At 36.8% G+C, this 9,136-nt stretch overlaps 1 long non-coding RNA gene across 1 annotated transcript; it reads right to left on the minus strand.

The window, feature by feature from the left end:
- Positions 1–2,670: 2,670 nt before the first annotated feature.
- Positions 2,671–3,856, minus strand: LOC129901666 (uncharacterized). Its single transcript, XR_008769900.1, has 3 exons — positions 3,754–3,856; positions 3,568–3,659; positions 2,671–2,948 (listed from the first exon to the last, which is right to left on the minus strand). It is a non-coding gene; the product is annotated as an uncharacterized LOC129901666 (long non-coding RNA).
- Between the last annotated feature and the right edge of the window lie 5,280 nt (positions 3,857–9,136).

Genomic DNA, 9,136 nt, shown 5'->3' on the forward strand with positions numbered 1-9,136 from the left:
TAGTGCTTATATCCGTGTCCGATTCTCCATTCGGGGCACTTATACTCTGATGACACACGTTTCACATTTTGTTATCACAGTTTTTCCCAATGGATACTACTTGTTCCTTTAATAATTTCATAATGCCTCGGTTGTTTTGTAATTTTTGTTCTTTCTCCTCTAGGTATCCCACTATTTTCCAATAAGGAGGTACATATACATAATACCCTTTTTCTGCCTCATGAGCTTTCATCCTTATCGTGTACCCGATACTAACTCCTAATCTTACTCACGACCATATCTTGTAGTTGCTTCCGTACTAAGCTTTACTTAATGCCATAACGATTCTCGTATATTCACAGTATACCCTACTCGTATAACACTTCTTCACCTTCCTCACAATTCTTGCTACAGGTTAATTCTAGTTGGTGAGGCAAACGTATTCAAACTTTGTCTAAATCATCCCTCCATATCGCAGGCCCTAATAAATCACCCCAGCATTTTTCCACCGCATGAAACACGTGACCTTGAATCGCCTACAAATTTATGTTTTTCCATTCACAGGTTACACCTCCAATTAGTCGACCAGGAACTGATAAGATGTCCCCATACAACATTTTCCCAACCTCCACCAGAGAGGAACTAATATCCACTAAGCATCAGAGTACTTCCTAGTACTTGACTCACATGGTCTTGAGTCGTGAACAATTTTTTTCTAGTCCTCAAATAACAACTGAGGGTTTTGTACTTTCCAGCAAGAATGAAACTCAATCGCTGGACACTTTTCCTTCCAACCGAAATTCTCTTTCGAATTATGACTCTCCAAGTAAAAATGGTACTCCTTTTACCGAAAACATAGAGGGAACCTCTTTCAGTTTTAGTCCAACGTTATAAATTTTACCCTATCGGTATCAATTTCCAAGACATCTTCTAAACGTATGTCTCAGTCTCTTCCTTGCTTTTGTTCCATTCTCAAAAAAAAATGGGAATAGTTTCCTCTGTATTTTGTACTATCTCAAAACATGCACGCAGAAGATAGCAGCAATGCCTCACAGGGCCAACATATACATTATTTTTATAACACCTTATATCACAGTCACACAGAGCTTTCAATATCAATAACCGTATGAAAATAATGGACTTACCTCATGTGTCTACCTCAAACTACATTTATTGCACTTTCCTATCTACTTTCCTTTAAATTTCCAACTTTACATTTCAAGCTCAACACCTTACTCAACATATCGCTTTCATACCTTTACCTACCCGTATACTATGTAGCTCCCAATATCATCCATCACATTCCTCTATCAATATCGTTCCTTAGCTGAAATCAAATGTTAAAAAAAAGGAATTTCATGTCCTATGGATGGGCTCTATCGCACGATCTTAGATATGAAAGAAAGGTAACATCCTAAATGCCCTGTAGCCTCCTGTTTATAGATGTGGCACGCAACACACCGATAAACAAGACTCTACTAGACACGGTCTGTAGATATTCCGAGGAAGGACCGCTCTGATACCACTTCTGTCACGACCCAACTCTGTAGGCCATGACTGGTGCCCGAGTTGGGCACCCATACGTACCCTTAGCCCCACTTAGTACATTAATCGAATAAACATAGGTAATGATTAGAAGGGATCTCTAAACAGATATAATGCACGAGGGCCGATAGGCCATCACGAAACACAAAACAAAACCCAAAACATATATACAAAACCCACATCTCATGTCTACAGACCTCTACAGAATGATATCCTAGTAATATGACGGGACAGGGCCCCGCCGTACCCTGAACAACGTATATATATATATACAACAGAAAGTGTCAATACCAAAATAGAACTCCGAATAAAGGAGCACTGTCGACCAACATGGTGAATGTCCTAAGCGAGCGGATCAGCAAACCAATCGTCTGTACCTGCGGGCATGTAACGCAGCCCCCGAAGAAAGAGGGACAGTACGGAAAATGTACCGAGTATGTAGAGCATGAACTGTAATAAGTAAAGTTATTTCCAGAGCAGAAAGTGCAAAAATGAGCAAAATATCCAGAAATATCAAATGCTTATCAAACCACATATAATGGGTTGTAATAAGTAAAGTCATTACCGCAATAGAATGTACAAAACTGAGCAAAATGTCCGGAGATATCAAATGCTGATCAAAACCTCAGATAATGTATGCAGAAAAACATATGCCATATCCGGCCCCATTATGGGACTCGGTGAACAAAGTGTGGTCGCCCTCCCATCATCGGCGCCACGGCACAGCATAACACCAGAGTAGGGAATATCTCCGTAACAAATCATATCATATCAGATGGCCATATCAAATCATATTATATCACATCATATCACAAACATATATGTACATGGCATAGCATAACTCTGTGGCATAACATTTACTACCCCATGTACATGTCATACCTGCCCCCTCACGTCGGGACACGGCGAACAATACAGAGAAATACGCACGAATACATATCCTGGCCCAGGTTCAGTGAAGGAAGCATTGAGGCATCCACGAGTGGAGTAGTGAGAAACTATATGCAATTTAAATCATATTTAAGACTCAATGGAATAATCAGAATGAGCTATCATTTAAAAATTGAGACGAGACTCATGTCAAGTACCTTTCGAAAGTTACCCTGGATTATATCAGAATAAATCTTTTGGAATCATATAGACGTATCGAAGCATAATAAAATACCTTTTGGAAATCAAGGAATTGGCCATCCTAATGGCTCTAGGAATAGGAACCTCTTTGAAATTATATAAAAGTCATATTTTTGTTTCATAAATACCATACCAAAACAAAGATTAGCTTTACATACTTATGTCAAAACATGAAAATCGAAAGAATATGCTTTACATACTTATGTCAAAAACATGCCAAAAGAAAGAAAGGTTCGCTTTACGTACCTCTTACGGATTACTCTTAACTATGCTCGCCTCGTCGTCTCTTGAACCTATTTAACATGAAATTAATACTAAGGTTAATAAACTTTCACTTTCCAATTTCTAATTCTACACCCAAGTAACCATAGGAATCATTTCCTTATCTATGTCTCTCGACTAGTTTATTACTAGCTCCGAATCTACCAAAAATCGGGCAGCATCTCCCCTGTAACTTGAACATCCCCGAGTTTTCAACTCGGACACCATGTCAACAACCATACCAACAACAGCAGCCAGAAGTATGTATACAAGTAAATCACCTCAACTTTACACAATTCAAGCTCTATACAACTCATTCCAAACTACAATACCAAAATAGAGTTTTTAACCTTTATTTCGTAAAATATGTAGTCATACCAAACGGAGGGTTGTGTGGCTGCAACCAGCAGCACCCACATCCATTTTTGAGTACTTTACAGCCCTGCAACACGCAATTAAACCACCACCAAACTGCAGCACCACAACAATAACACACTACGCGACTTCGATTTAACTACTACGACTTCCATTTAGTTTGTTTCCAACGTCAAACATCCTTATACATTTTTTTTCCACTTCCAGCATATTTTAAGACATGTAATATAATTCATAAAATCATCATAAATTCCAGTTCAAAACAGAAAACTTTACCTTTCCCGAAATTCACCAAAACTCGCCAAAACTTGCCTCGGAATTTCCTTTAGCGCAGCTGAAACTTATTGGCTGTTTGGTAACGTTTTGGGCTGCCTCAAACCATAAAATTTCATTACTAACATCTTCATAACATCACGGTATAGCTCATATAATTAATTCTTGGAACGGAATCGGAGAACTTACCTTTTTCTCCTCCCAAAATCGTAGCTCTTTCCTTCTTTCTACCTTAATTTCTCTTCTCTTCTCTTCTTTCTTTCTCTTGTAATTTCGTTTTGTTAGTCTTGAATTTTCTAGATTGGTGTGGAAATTAATGAGTCATAAGACTCATATATATATACTACTTTAGGGGTGACACATGTCATCCCTCAAGTGGTGACACGTGTCAAGCCCTAAGTGGTGACAAATGTCAAGATCTAAGTGGTGACACATGGCAAGGTTTCATCGGTCCAACACACCCCTTTTCTCCAATCATGGTCTGCCATGTGGCATGTGGGTCCCACATGAATCTTCTTGAAGACTTTATGAAATTCCTATTTTACCCCTAGCCTTCCACAATATTACCATAGGCCACTTTGCCAACTTTCCTTTTTGCCCTTTGCCTTTTCCATTATTTCCACACTATTAATGATCATAAATAATATTCATATCCAACTTGTATATTAAATAAATTTTGGAAGATGGTCATTCCCTTAACTTTACCACAGCTACCCTAAAACATCCAACCGTATAAAATATGGGATATAACATTCTCTATGAGAAATTCCAATTTTTGCCCCTCACCTTTTATAATATTTCCAAGTTGAAATTCTAATTTAGTCTTAAGAATTTTGTATCCAACAAGATCAAACATAGCCTTGTCCTTGACTTGTTACCATTATCTCCAAAATATCCTAATGTGCAAAATACGGGTTATAACACCATGTCCCGGTACTCATACTACACTTCTTCATCTTTTTTTGATACATCTCCCAATATGAGCCACCCTTCGTGAGCATTGGATCTTCCTTGACCATTACAGACTTGTATCATGGTGAGCTCCTGGCGTCTAGAGACCAACTGCTTTCCCTCTATTTTACTGACATATATTTTGTATTTTGCTCTGTCAGTCTTTTTTTAGATATAACTTTTTTGTATTTAGTAACTTGTGCATATGTGTCACGACCCAAGCCTAGGGCCTAGATGTGACATGGCGAATGAGGAACCCGAAAGTACCTCAAATAAGCCTTTTACCATTCTTTTAGCCTTTCATAGGTAATGATGATAAATAAATAAGCAAAATTCATAATAGTAAATCTTCAACTTACATATGTCCAACAATACCTCTAACTATTAGATTTAACGGGGCTAAGACAAATCCCTAGCTCACCCTCAATCATAATAGAAGAAATGTCATAGCAAAATATCTCAACATATCATAAGCTAGAAAGATAAAAGAGTATTGTTCCCGGAATATGGGAACTCACCAAAAGTAGTCTTTAATGAAATCACAACTAGCCACGCGGAGGAGAACTGATCCCTACATGGTGATATCATGTAGGCAAAAGAGTATGCGTTAGTACTTTAAATGTATTAAGTATGTAAGGATGCATGAACATTGAGAAAACTTTAAAACATTTATGTAATATGGAACATAATGTAATGCATACATAATAAATCATATAAATATCCTTTAAAACATTCATCTTATGGGAAAATGACCATAACCGACATTTAAAACCATGCGAGCTACTACATGGAATCCAACAGAACCCCCTACGTTGGCCAGGGAGACTACTTGCTAGGTAGAACTCCATCAACTTCATTCATTTCTTTAACTTTAACTTTAAGGGCTTTCATGGATTCATTAGCCTAAGACTACAAGGGCTCCTATGTTGGTACATAGTTAATGTGACAAGGGGTTGTTACTAGGATTCCCTTACCGAATCCCACCTCAATGCCTCATTCGATGCTAAGTCAATCCCACAGAATAGTTTAATATTTCAAAATATTTGTATCATATAACTTGAGAATACAAACATCATATTCGGGAGACTATCTCATTAAAAGATTTGATAATTCAAATATGCAAGAATTTTCCTTATTGCATAAAGAATCCATCATTCATATGATTTCATCATTCTTTCATTTCATAAGACTCCCTTTTGATCATAGATATTGCTTTCATAAACATTCATTTGGAGTCAAAGCTTTCAAGTCAAACTTTATTAAAATATAATAAAGCTAGGTGGGTTCAAATCACTTCAACTTGCAAATATGTATGTAAATAAATATACATAAATACTTTAAAATCCATTAATTAAAAATCATGCTTTAAACAACCCACCATGAATTTCAAGAATCTTTAACTAGATAAATAGAAGAATTACTTGCAAACCATCAATTCATACATATGAAATTATGTTGCATCAAAATAGACCAATAATCATTAGTTTAACCATGATTTATACTATTAAGTAAAAATAAGAATTACCATAAAAAAATATTACTTGAAATCAAGAGACTTAATTGAAAGAGTTTTTGGACTACATGGGTGGAAGAACCCATGGATAAACACTCACATAACTTAGAATAAAGCTTAAAAAAATAAATATAATTATCATAGAATCAAAATAATTTAGACATGTGAGTGGAATGAATACTCTCATTGAAGCCTTACATACCTGGAATCCGAAGCTTTAGTCGGAACGGAACGACTTAATGAACACTCTTGAATCCTACATTTTCTCCCCGCCAGAACGTTTTGTGTATTGCCCGGAGTATATGAATCACCAGAATAGTATTTCTTCAATAATAAGAAATAAAACTATATTTGAGAATGAGTAAAGAAGTGTATAGAGATAAGAGTTGCTTGAGAAAGCTTCAAGAATAAAATGAGGAAATAAGGTAGGTATTTATAGGTGTGGAGGAGGGACCTAATAATAAATAAAATAATTATAAAGAAAAAAATCTAAAAATTTAATGGAAAATTGTGATGTCATGGGTGATGTTAAATGGAGGACAATTGATGTCATGAGTGATGTCAAATGTATCTAGATCTTTCCATGATAGGTGAGATGAGTTCTTTTTAATAGAATACTCTTCTTCAGAGCTGTGTTTGAATATGATAAATTCCTTATTAGGATTTGGTGTCTTCATAAGAATTATAGATATTGAATTTTAGTTTCATACCGTTCAAGAATAAACCAATATGGATAATCCTACAGTGAGATATGAGTTTTCTTCTATAAATACTCCATTCAGTCACAGCATCATATCTTACAACAATTAATTTATTTGACTGACTTAACCTCCAAAAATTAAATTATGGTCTCTCTAAGAGTTGTAGGTAATGATCTTGTGGTTATGCAGAAATTTGAATCACCCAATTTGGACAATCCGATGAAATGTTATGCCCAAACAAAATACAGAGGTTGTATCATTTTTAGGTGCGACTTGAAACATCGTATACAATATTTTTAGGGGATGTTACATTATCTCCCCCTTGGGAACATTCTTCCTTGAATGAGGAAAGACTTAGCTTGAGTAGAGTAGAGTGTAAACCAACAACCCATAATTAATGCAATAGTGTAATTTAAAACATCATTCAAAATATATTTTATAATTTTGCAAGCATATGACAAGAAAAGTTGAGATGCAAAGATTTCAAGTAATTGAGCAAGGACAACTTAATACCTTAGGTTTGGGTAGAGGAGAAAAGATGATGGTATCTCTTAATCATATTCGCTTGCGCTTCCCATGTTGCACTTTCTATTTGTTGATTCCTCTAGAGAACTTTAACAGATGCAACTTCTTTGTTCCTCAATCGCTTAACTTGCCGGTCCAAAATTTCCACAGGAACTTATTCATAGGTCATGTTTTCTTCAATATTCACTACTCCCATAGGTACAATGGAACTAGGATCACCTAAACATTTTTTCAACATAGACACGTGAAACACCGGATGAACCATTGCCATTTCCAATGGTAATTCCAACTCATATGCAACCTTACCAACACGTCTCACGATTCTATAAGGCCCTACATACCTAGGGCTCAATTTCCCTTTCTTACCAAATCGAACCACACCTTTCATGGGTGAAACCTTCAGATACACCCAATCGTCCACATTAAACTCAAGATCCCTTCTTCTAGTGTTAGAATAGGACTTTTGACGACTTTGAGCCATCTTCAACCTCTCTCTAATAATCTTCACCTTCTCTAAAGCATCAAGTACCAAATCGGGTCCCAACAAAGTCGTCTCGCCTACTTCGAACTAACCAAATGGTGATCTACATCATCTCCCATACAAAGACTCAAATGGCACCATCTCAATACTTGAGTGGTAACTATTATTATAGGCAAACTCGATGAGCGGTAGATGATCATCCCAATTTCTTTTAAACTCCAACACACAAGCCCTTAACATATCCTCTAGTGTTTAAATCGTCTTTTCGGCTTGCCCATCTATTTGAGGATGGAATGATATGCTCAACTTTACCTTAGTACCAAGGCCTTTCTAAAATAATCTCCAGAAGTGAGAAGTGAATTGGATACCACAATCCGAAATAATGGATAACGACATACCATGAAACCTCACCAACTTTCGAATATACAACTTGGGATAGTCTTCGGCACTATAGGAAGTCTTAATCGGCAGGAAGTGAGCTGACTTAGTCATTCTATCAATAATTTTACCCAAATCGAGTCATGACGCTTCTGGGTATGAGGCAAACCCACTACAAAATCGATATTCACATCTTCCCACTTCCAAGTAGGGATTTCAATACCTTGGGCTAGGCCACCCAACCTTTGATGTTTGGCCTTCACTTATTGTCAATTCGTACATCCGGATACAAACCTTGTTATGTCCTTTTTCATGCCACCCCATCAATACAACTCTTTTAAGTCTCAGTACATTTTTGTTGAACCGGGATGAATAAAGTATGTAGAATTGTGAGCCTCGATCAAGATCAAACTCCTTAGGCCATCAACATCTAGAAAACATATCTGACCTTGGTAATATAGAACCCCATCTCCCCCTTGGGAAAAGACCTCTATCTTCTTTTCCTTTACCAACTTCTTTAACTCGATAAACTTCAGGTCAAGATCTTGCTTTGATTTATCATCCACCACCAATGAGGATTCAGACCTATTTTGAATAACCATACCACCATCGTTAGTACCACACAACTTCACCCCTAATCTAGCCAACCGATGAACATCTTTCACAACCTCCCTCTTCCTTTCATCCACATAGGCCACACTCCCTATAGACACTCTACTAAGTGCATCAGCAACCATATTGGCTTTACCAGGATGATAGTGCACACTCATATCATAGTCTTTAAGTAGTTATAGCCACATTCTTTGCCTTAGATTAAGGTCCTTTTGAGTGAACACATATTGAAGACTTTTATGATCAGTATACATATCCACATGCACCCCATAGAGGTAATGCCTCCAAATCTTCAGAGCAAAAACAACAGCCATCAATTCAAGGTCATGGGTAGGGTAGTTACGCTCATGCACCTTTAATTGCCTAGAAGCATAGGTTATGACTTTGTCGTTTTGCATTAAGACTCAACCT

This window comes from Solanum dulcamara, chromosome 8 (assembly GCF_947179165.1).
Source record: "Solanum dulcamara chromosome 8, daSolDulc1.2, whole genome shotgun sequence".
Lineage (NCBI taxonomy): Eukaryota > Viridiplantae > Streptophyta > Magnoliopsida > Solanales > Solanaceae > Solanum > Solanum dulcamara.